Here is an 11,637-nt window from a genome sequence, read left to right as displayed (position 1 = left end):
CTTTAAAAAAAAAAACTGCCTTTTAAATAAGTTGCTTCAAGTGAACATTGTTTAATCATACCGTAAATTCCATTAATTCAACTTAAGAACTTAGATGGTATGAAGCATGAAAAAGATCTTAGGATGAATGTTGATTCATCTATGTTATTTTAAATGATTGCTCATGAAAGTTGACAGGGACGATATGGATTGGTGTCACACACCATAAGTGCTCGGACAGGTCAATCCATGCTATGGGGCTGTACGGTTCGGTCGCTTGCATGAATGCACCGTAGGAGGTATGGGCAGCCCTTGCAGTTACAGTTCCCTCATGCTGACTCTACAGGTATAAAAAATGATCCCGACACCTAAACGGAGGATCGATCCCAAAAAAAATTCACACTAGATACAAAACTAATTTTTCATCATCTAACTTAAGCATCAGATGGGTCATATCGAAAATCCCACCCGATATCGATCTAATGTGCAAGATCTCAACGGAGATTAAATCTACTCTAGTTCCACCTTAGAATTGTCCTCGCTAACCCTTACTCTACTTTAGCTACTCCGCTTCTCCCTCGAGAAGACTCACCTAGAAGATTTTGCACTTTCGAGATAAGATCGAGCCGTACTGACTCCTAGTCCATTGTATAAGTTGTTAATAGAAGTATTTCAAATTCTTATTTTCGGTTTAGATTGGGCACAAATATGCTTTATTTTTTTCATATTTCACGAGTTAATAGAGATCTTTTTCAATCAAATCATCTTATTTTAGAAATTAAAGAATAATGAAAAATTCAATATTGTTATGCAATATAAAATATTTTACAAATATATTTCTGTTTTATGAGGAAATTTATATTCTATTTTTAAGGTTTGTTTTTGAACTAATTCTTAATTTGTTTAAACCGATTAAATATATTAACCAAATCAATATCCCATCACTTTTGAGGGGCTTTACAGTTAAAAAGCAAAACAAGGACTTCATGCGGTAAAAGAAATGAGGAATTATTCTCGTAATAAAACCTATTTTAACTTTACATTAGCAAAAACATAATATTTTATATTGAAAAGAAGGTAAAAGATAAAAAAAACATGATATTTGATTGATTTTCGAATGAAATCATATCTATATTTATTACTTCTGTTAGTGAACCTTTACCTGTGGTTAAGTTGTCGGCTCGGTCCAATCTCGATCGAAGAATCGGACGAAGCATCAGACGAAGCATCGATGAACCAATGACATGTCGGATAACATGATTCAAACTTTTTAATAATTGTCTAAGATCGAAAGGTTTTAATTGTGTAGGATTAACTACGATAGCGATCAAGACATCATTTTAATAAAATCATAAGTATTGCATGTATCATTTCAAATCATAAATATTTCATATCATGATGGTACCAATTTTGTCAAATTACATCCTACCATGAATGATCAAAACTTCTTCCCATTTTAATATTGTAAACAAGAAAGAAGAAGGGAAGAATATAATGGTATAAAATATTTTAATTATTTCAAAGTATACAAGCCATAAATACAAAGAAATCATGTCATGAAAGATAATATCATATATCATTTTTGATAAATTTCTTCTTGTAAATAGAAAGCACGATAGGAAAAGAAGACTCAAGTTATAATTATAAGAATTCACAAGAAATTTTATGTTTCATTTGACAAAAGGATTGTCGATTCATCCATTTGAATAAATATTTTTAAATCATCACTTTAACTCATTCAATTTGTCAAATCAATAAGGTCTCTTTCGAGAGATTCAAAATGAAATAAAGAGATTTATCGATCTCTTGAAATGCTAGTGATTTCCTTTCTCCCTTTTATCATTATAAATAAGAAAGAAGAAGAGGGGAATAACATAAAGGTGTAAATATTCAAGTCATCACATGGAAGATATCAAGAAAATTTTAATGATAAAATATACTTCATGAATACAAGAAATTTTACATAATAAAACTCAAGTCATAAACATCGATAAATGATTTGATTGGATATATCATCTTATTATTAAAACGAATCATACGAAAAGAAATCCAAAATCATCATATAAAATCATAAACATCTTTTTCATAGTCCAAGAGATTCATAGGTTCATTATGATAATTTTCTTCTTTATACGATAAAATCATATGAAAAAAAAAAGATTCATACAAAATACATCTCATGTCATAAACACGAATAAATTAAGTGTTTAGTTAAATATGAAAATAAATTATCAAATCCAAAATGATCATCAAAATCACTTTTCAGATAATTTAATAAAAGCAACATAGATAGATTAAAAATAGCTCAAGTTCTTATAGTTCCAAATTTTATGATTGATTTCATGTTCAAGTTTTTCATACAAAGGCCATGCTTCATTATTTATAATAAAAAAATAATATGAAAATCATAGAAATCATAGAAATCATCAAACTCAATAAACCCAAAAAGCATCATTACTTCAAATCACTATGCATAATTATAAAATCATTAAATCAAAATCATTCTCAAGACATTCACAAAAGTGATACAAATATATTCATTAATCTCCTTTTTGGAAAACTCGATAAAGTAGAGAAAAAGAAATCTTTCAAGGAGAAACCTATCCTCTTTTTAGTTGTTTCAATTCATGTGATTTATTTCATTTATGCCAAGTAAATACATGCATCAACGTTTAAAACCAGAAGTACAAGATTTATTACGTTAAAGATCAATAAGGCATAAATCACAAAAATCATCATGCATCATTTCTAAATCTCATGCATAGTATAAAATCACTGTACTAAACTTTTAATATTTTTATTACATAACTTGCATCATCGAAATTGATTTCATCAAACAAAAAACATTTTCCATCAAGATCATTTTGTTTGTCGTAGCCATGCATTTTTCTTTTTAGATGAATCTAACTTTTCGTACTTAGTTTTCATACCAAAGCCATGCATCATCATTTATAATCGGAAGGCAATATGAAAATCATTAAGATATACATTATTACTTCTTAAATACATACATAAGATTAATCATATTTGGTGTGCAAGCATTATATTAATATTTTATTATATTTTCATAAAATATATAATTTTTATGATCATTTTCAAAAAATTACTAGAAGGATAAGCATGATTCCTAATTTCTTATATTTTTATTATATTATTAAATATATAATTTTTAAGAAAAATATATTTTCTAAACTAAATTAAAAATAACTTATGAAAAGCATTATGTAATTTCAAAGTAAACTAAGGATATTTTGATTACCTTATCGTTGAAAGTCGTTACGGAGTAGTTTGCCACCTCGCCTTTGTTGATTTTCTCCTCGTCTTTGGATGAGCTTGATTTATCCCAATGTGCTTCCCTCTTTTTGCGTTCATAGCAAGTAGTTGTATTTTTTTATTTTTTAATTTTTGTTTCATGAACTTTTTAAATTTCTTAGTGAGGAGTTCAAGTTCACCATCACTTAGCTTATGCTTGAGTGGTCTTCTTTTGTTCGAAGTGCTAAATCCTTTCTGTTCTTTGGAAGGTGGTTCTCATGTTCGTCAAGTGCCACATTAGTCATTTCATAGATCATCAAAGACCCGATAAGTTCTTCGAGAGGAAAATAGTTCAAGTTTTTTTTATTTTTGAATAGCCGTTACTTTTGAATCCAAAGTTTTAGAAAGTAATCTTAAGATATTATTAATGAGTTCAAAATCCGAAAAACTTTTACTAAGTGCTTTTTAAACCATTGACGATATTCGTAAAACAGGTGTACATGTCTCCAATGGTTTTGCTTGGTTTCATATGAAACAATTCAAAATCATACATTAAAATATTAATCTTAGAGTCTTTTACTCTACTAGTACCTTCGTGTGTAGTTTCAAGAATGTGCTAAATATCAAAAACTATTTCGCAAATAGAAACCCGATTGAACTCAGTTTTGTTTAAGGCGCAAAATAGAGCATTCATCGCTCTAGCATTTAAAGAAAAAGTCTTCTTCTCCAAGTCATTCCAATGGTTCATTGGAAGAGAAGCCATTCGAAAATTATTTTCAATAATATTCCATAAATCAAGGTTTAAGGAAAGCAAGAAAACTCTCATACAAGTTTTTCAATAAGTGTAGTCCGTCCCATTGAACAAGGGAGGACGAATGAGAGAGTGACCCTCTTAAAAGCCGAAAAGAGTCATTTTTCTTGGGTGTTAAACCAAATGAGAAATACGAGGCTCTGATACCAATTGTTAGGAAAAGAGTCGGCACTAAGAGAGGGGATGAATTAGTACAACGGTAAAAATTACGTCGGTTCAAAACTTCATTGCGATTAAATCAATTTCCAATGAAAAACTATTTCGTAAAGGTATTAACTTTGAAAGTGTATGGAAGAGCATAGTGGATGTAAAGCAAGTAAAGTAGTTTATAGTAAAGTAAATTGCATAAGAGAAACGCAAACCAGATTTTTATAGTGGTTTGGTTGTCATGACCTATATCTATTTTATCAATTCCTCTTCCGTCGAGGCCACCGGCATCCACTATCAGTCTTCTTTCAATGAGTGAAGACCAACTACCCTTTTACACCCCTCTTCTCCTTTTCACAGGTTTAGGAGACAATATTTTACAACCCTCTTTTACAAGGTATCCCTCTCACACCTCCCTTAGAACTCTCTCTAAGCTTTGGGAGGAGGGAACTCAACTTTCTAAGGTTTACAACTTTAGAATCACAAGGTTTTGCTCAATATTTCTTGTTTATCCATGCAGGAATAGCTGAGGTATTTATAGGCCCCAAATAGATTCAAATTTGGAGCCCAAAATTTAAACCCCTGAAATTTCAGGGTATGGGTGGTACCATCGGCTGCACTGGGTGGTACCACCGCCCAGATAGTCTCAGAGATTGAGTCTTGGAGATTGTGCCACGACGGTTTCACTTATTTGGTCACTATTTGGGCCTTTCTCTTGGCCTAACACAGCCCAAATTGGCCCAACTGTCCCTTAATTGGGTTGGCCCAATTCTAATCACTATTATGTACTAACTATGAATTTTAAGACATTTACTAAGCTAAACAAAGTTTGTAAGTCTAGGTTTCTTCCGGTGAGCTTTTGGCGATCTTCCGGCGAACTTCCGACGATCTCTCGGCAATGTTCCAACGGACTCCCGGTAAGCTCCTGGACTTTATGATGATCTTCTTGGTGAGTTTCGATGAGTTTCTTTGGCAAGCTCTGGTACTTCTTGGTCAATTCTAACAAAACTTCCAATGAACGTCTGAATTTTCGACGAACTCTCGAACTCCCAACGAAATCGCGTTCTTGACTCCGGGACTTCATTTTGCTTTATGCCTTGCTATCATAGTTAATCTTGCATATGTTAAAACACACTTCGATCTAGACAATTATTACTAAGCATAAATCATGTTATCCGGCATGTTATTGGTCCAACGATGCTGTTGGAAATCATGGGGGCGACATCATATGCGCAGCGGAAGAACAAGAAAACAAAAATCCCCGATTCCCAAAAAGATGTTCGTCGTCGTGCGAAGATTGGTGCGCAAAATCCGCAAAACACAAAACTGCGTATAGAGATTGTGTTACCTAGGGAGATCGTATATCCCTGTTTCCTTGCAGATCCTCAGGAGAGGGTGAAGGAGGTCAAGCGTCCTCCTCTCTAGCGGTGATCCACACAGTAGGGTTGCGACGACGCTCCTCAAAACTCCAGGCCTACTCTGAGGTGGAGAGGGAGAGGAGAATAGGAAGGGCAAGCAAAGACTCTAGCCTATGAGGCTGTGAATCCCTCCTATTTATAGAGATCCCGTGTCAAAACCCTAATGGGTCCTTTCCCTAGTGGGTATTGGATCTGCATCCAATAAGACAAGGGCTCCGTCGGATATCTCATATCCGAACCTCTACTCATCGCAATGCCTACCATATGTGTGTGACCCTCTAGGCCCAATATCGAGCTGGCCGTGAGTCATACCTGTCAGAACTCCTTCTAACTAAGTGAATTATTATCTCTATAATAATTCACTCGACTCATCGACTACGGAAGTACTAGGCCACTATGCCGTAGTCCCCAGACGATACAGGGGAATCCAATCCATTGGACCTGTCTGTCCTCAGTTACCATGTACCTATAGTCCCTCATCCATCTAATATCCCAGAGACCGTATATCGAGCATGGTGCTGTCAGACCCATACGGTTTCTACTTGAGTCTCGCTCTAATCGGATTCTCCCGGAGAACTCTTTCTCTCTCAACCCGAATGACCCTGGCCAGGGATTTGTCTGAGCAAGAACACATGGGATATTCCTCTCATGATACCGAGAGTGGATGATCCTCTATCGACACTCAATAGCTCTCGTAAGGTCGACTACCACTCCCAATGACCAGCTGTACTAGATCTGGGAACAGCCAAACCTATAAGTCTGGTATCAAAGAGTGGAGCACTCATACAGGACATCCTTGGTGTCTCAAGTCTAAGAACCAGATACACCACTAGGACTACGGAATCGTTGTCTGACAATAAGGCATCATCAACCATCCAGCATTCCGTAAGCGGATCAATCAGTGAACTCATTCTCCAATGAGCACATGTACTGTATCCCTAGTGTCCCTACACGAGCAGCTATGAGACCAGCTGCATCCATCATATGGACGGGTATACAGCACACCAGTCTATCCGGTTATCACGATGTCCCTCTCGAGTAACCTATGACTGGGATTATTTAGGATATGTGTTTAAAGGTGAATCGATCTCATTATCGTGATCTCATCACGATCCGATTCCCATTGCACAAATCAAAGGACATCACAATATATATATGCATTTATACAATAGTTATAAAGTGATATACGCCAAAATACAATAAGCAAAAAGATTCTGTATCAAGTCACACGTGACATCACTCACGTGATTGGCTTGTTGGGCACCTATGACTAGCAATCTCCCACTTGACCTAAAGCCAATCACCTATGTGTCTGATCCCCATCAGACTCCTGTGACGCTCATAGACAATCTGAGACAACGACTTTGTTAGTGGATCTGCAATGTTACCTTCGGATGGAACTCTTTCCACTGCTACATCTCCTCGGGTTACGATCTCTCTTATAAGCTGGAACCTCCTCAGAACACTTCTGTTGAGACCCGGGTTCCCTTAATTGAGTAATCACCCCATAGTTGTCGCAATATAGGGAAATCGGCTCCTCACTATCCGGCACGACTCCCAAATCTGTGATGAACTTCTTCAACCAGACTCCCTCCTTTGCTGCATCTGATGCAGCAATGTACTCCGCCTCTGTGGTCGAGTCAGCAGTGGTATCTTGCTTGGAACTCTTCCAGCACACTGCTCCTCCATTCAAGGTGTACACATACCCTGAATTCGACTTGCTATCATCGACATCAGACTGAAAACTTGAGTCAGTGTAGCCTTCAACCTTAAGGCTATTACCTCCATATACTAGTAAAAGATCCTTAGTCCTTCTCAAGTACTTAAGGATACACTTTACTGCTTTCCAGTGCTCCAAGCCTGGATCCGCCTGATACCTGCTCGTGACACTCAGAGCATGCGCTATATCAGGCCTAGTACATAGCATGGCATACATGATAGACCCTATTGCTGAGGCATAAGGTATCATATCCATGTTCGCCCTTTCTTCTGGAGTCTTTGGGGACATACTCGTAGAAAGCGATATCCCATGTCTCATCGGTATGAGACCTCTTTTGGAATTTTCCATGCCAAACCTTTTGACAATAGTTTCTATGTACCTGGACTGGGACAAGCCAAGCATCCTTTTGGATCTATCTCTATAGATTCTAATCCCCAAGATATAAGATGCTTCTCCTAAGTCCTTCATGGAGAAGTGTCTAGATAACCAAGCCTTTATTGTGGATAGCATTCCTATGTCATTCCCAATGATGAGGATGTCATCCACATATAACACCAAAAAGCTAATAGCGCTCCCACTTACCTTTCTGTATACACAAGGCTCATCTTCGTTCTTAACGAAGTCATAAGATCTGATTGCCTCATCAAATCTTATGTTCCAACTTCGGGAAGCTTGCTTTAGTCCATAAATGGATCTAAGCAACCTACACACCTTATCTGGGCAGTTCTTGGACACGAATCCCTCAGGTTGCATCATATACACCTCCTCCTCCAGGTTCCCGTTGAGGAATGCGGTTTTCACATCCATCTGCCAGATCTCATAATTATAGTGTGCTGCAATAGCCAATAGAATTCTGATGGATTTTAGCATTGCTACGGGTGAGAAAGTTTCGTCGTAGTCAACACCTTGCCTTTGACGATACCCCTTAGCCACTAGCCTTGCTTTATAGGTCGCTACCTTTCCATCTACTCCGATCTTTTTCTTAAAGATCCACTTGCAACCGATGGGTACAATACCTTCGGGTGCATCAACTAGGTTCCAAACCTTATTGGAGTACATAGAATCCATCTCAGAATTCATGGCTTCTTTCCACTTCCCGGAGTCTATACTCATAATAGCCTCCTCGTAGGTCTGAGGATCAATATCCTCTACATCCTCTGCTCTAATATGTCCCACATATCTCTCAGGAGGATGGGATACTCTATCAGACCTGCGTAAAGTTGAAACTTGTGTATTAGATACCTGAACAGACTCGGGCTGTAGAGTGGTGCTTGAGCTTGGTTCTCCAACCTCGCTCAATTCTATCATTCTCCCACTGTCTCCGTCAAGAATGTGTTCCTTCTCAAGGAACACTGCTCTCTTAGCTACAAAGACCTTTTGGTCCTCGAGATGATAGAAGTAATACCCACAAGTTTCCTTGGGGTATCCCACAAATTTACATCGCCCTGTCCTTGATTCTAACTTATCGGGGTTGTGTCTTTTAACATGGGCAGAGCAGCCCCAAATCTTAACTACTTTAAGATCATGCTTCTTCCCTTTCCATATCTCATATGGTGTAGACACCACCGACTTAGTTGGAACTCTGTTCAGAAGGTAAGCTGCGGTTTCTAGGGCATATCCCCAGAATGAGATGGGTAGCTCAGCGAAACTCATCATGGACCGTACCATATCTAATAATGTACGATTTCTCCTTTCAGAGACACCATTGAGCTGAGGTGTATAAGGAGGTGTCCATTGGGATAATATCCCATGGTCCTTGAGGAAGTGAGTAAACTCTGTACTTAAGTACTCACCTCCTCGATCTGATCGAAGAGTTTTGATACTCTTTCCAGTCTGGTTTTCCACCTCATTCTTATACTCTCTGAATTTCTCAAAGGCCTCGGACTTGTACTTCATTAAGTACACATATCCATACCTTGAGAAATCATCAGTAAATGTAATGAAGTAGGAGTAACCTCCAATGGCATGAGTTGACATGGGTCCACATACATCACTATGTATGAGTTCCAACAACTCAATGGCTCTCTCTCCAGTTCCACTAAATGGAGAGTTGGTCAGTTTTCCACGAATGCAAGGCTCACAAGTTGCATATGACACATAGTCGAATGGATCTAGATATCCATCATTTAGCAACTTTTGAATCCTTCTTTCATGGATGTGACCTAGCCTACAATGCCACAGGTATGCACTGTTCAACTCATCTCGTTTCCTTTTGGACATATTTATATTCATGATATGTGGAGTGGTGTCTAACATAAATAAACCATTATGCAATGTTCCTTTCGTGATGATCTTATCATCTAATAATATCGAACAACCATTGTTCTCAAAAACAAATTTATATCCACTAACTGTTAAACATGAAATGGAGATAATGTTTTTGATAATAGAAGGAACAAAATAACATGCATCTAATGCAATAAAAGCTCCACTAGGCAGATGTAGGGCGACCTCGCCAACAGCTAAAACAGCAACTTTTGCTCCATTACCCATCTTGAGGTCCATCTCGCCTATCTCTAGTCTCCTAGGCCTTGCCAGAACCTGCAACGAATTACATATATGATAAGCACTACCGGTATCTAATACCCATGTGTTATCATAAGAGTCTGACAAATGGAGACCGATCATGAATGTACCTGAAGCTTCATCAAGCTTTTGTTTCGCCCTTTCTGCAAGGTACTCTTTGCAGTTTCTCTTCCAGTGCCCATCTTTACCACAGTGGAAGCACTGGCCTTTGTCCTTTGTTGGGTCTTTCTTAGCAACCTTTGCTTTACCTTGTTTGCCCTTGCCCTTTTCCTTCTTAAGGGACCTTTCTGCTTTCCTTTTCTTTCTGGTCTCACCAGTGTAGAGAACTGGCTTCTCTTTCTTAATAGTACTCTCTGCCTCCCTCAACATATTGAGGAGCTCTGGGAGAGTCACCTCAAGCTTGTTCATATTAAAGTTCATTATGAACTGTGAAAAGGAATCTGGTAGGGACTGAAGCACAATGTCCACACACAAGTTTTCCTCTAGGACCATTCCTAGACCTGTGAGTTTCTCTATCCACTCAATCATCTTTAGGACATGGTTCTGAACCGGTGTCCCCTCAGTCATCCTAGCGCGGAAAAGGCTCTTGGATATCTCATATCGTTGAGTCCTTCCCTGTTCCTCAAACAATTTACGGACATGTAGGAGAATGGATCTGGCATCCATCTTTTCATGTTGTCTCTGTAACTCTGGAGTCATAGAGCCCAACATATAGCACTGAGCAAGAGTGGAGTCATCAATGTACTTCACGTAGCGAGCGATCTCATCCTCGCTTGCCCCTTCTTCGGGCGTAGGCATCACTGTATCAAGGACGTACACGATTTTCTCCGCTGTGAGAACAATTCTCAAGTTACGGAGCCAATCCGTATAATTTGGACCAGTGAGGCGGTTGACATCAAGTATGCCACGTAAGGGATTTGAAAGCGACATTTTCTGAAAATAAAGATGTAGCAAAAATGAATAACATGCAGATTTTGCAAGAAATAAACTATCAAGATATAGACTTCTATCTTAATATGCTCCCACTATTTTACTAACGAGTCACGCGACACCCTCAGCACGTGAAACGGAAGTCTCCGGCAGACTTCCAGTGGGGATCAGGATCCAATCAGCGTCTTAGTGTAACCTCGAGGGACTCGACCAATCACACTAAGCCTAAAAGGTAGACAACTCTTGCCGATCACAACTCCTTGTGATTCCCGTCCTGTTCAGCCTCCGAATCACCATGGCCTCGAGGGACTCGACCAACCATGATGCTCGGTTAAGTCAACACCTTCGTTACAAGATGAGTCTGATTTGATGATATACCCTCGAGGGACTCGACCAAGCATATCATGCCCTCAGGTCACCGGTGACATCTCTATGTCGTAAGCAAGATAGCGAATCGTGATATAGGTGAGTCTCGAGGGACTCGACCAACTCAACATACACCGGGATTCGGTTCCTACTCATAACGATGGAAGGCCACGTGGGTCAATCTAATTGCCTCACGTTTACCGACTTAATATTATCGAGAGATGTTTCTATGATTTGGTCTCCTATTATGACATGTCACACATGTACATATTTAATATATATCTACATCGCATGCAAATATATATACATATCTATTATGTGTATAAGCAATCACACCAGATGATCATGGACCACAACCTAATATGATTAGGCCCGAGCCAGTAGGCCTAATCACTCACATCAAGATCTATGTGTGCAACGGTGCATCTCCATGCCTTGTGATCGTCCATCTCGTCCTCGTTGGTTCCGTCGACATCTTGATGCATCTT

This window comes from Musa acuminata, chromosome BXJ3-1 (genome assembly GCF_036884655.1).
Source record: "Musa acuminata AAA Group cultivar baxijiao chromosome BXJ3-1, Cavendish_Baxijiao_AAA, whole genome shotgun sequence".
Lineage (NCBI taxonomy): Eukaryota > Viridiplantae > Streptophyta > Magnoliopsida > Zingiberales > Musaceae > Musa > Musa acuminata.
Note: the sequence above shows the minus strand (reverse complement) of the source record.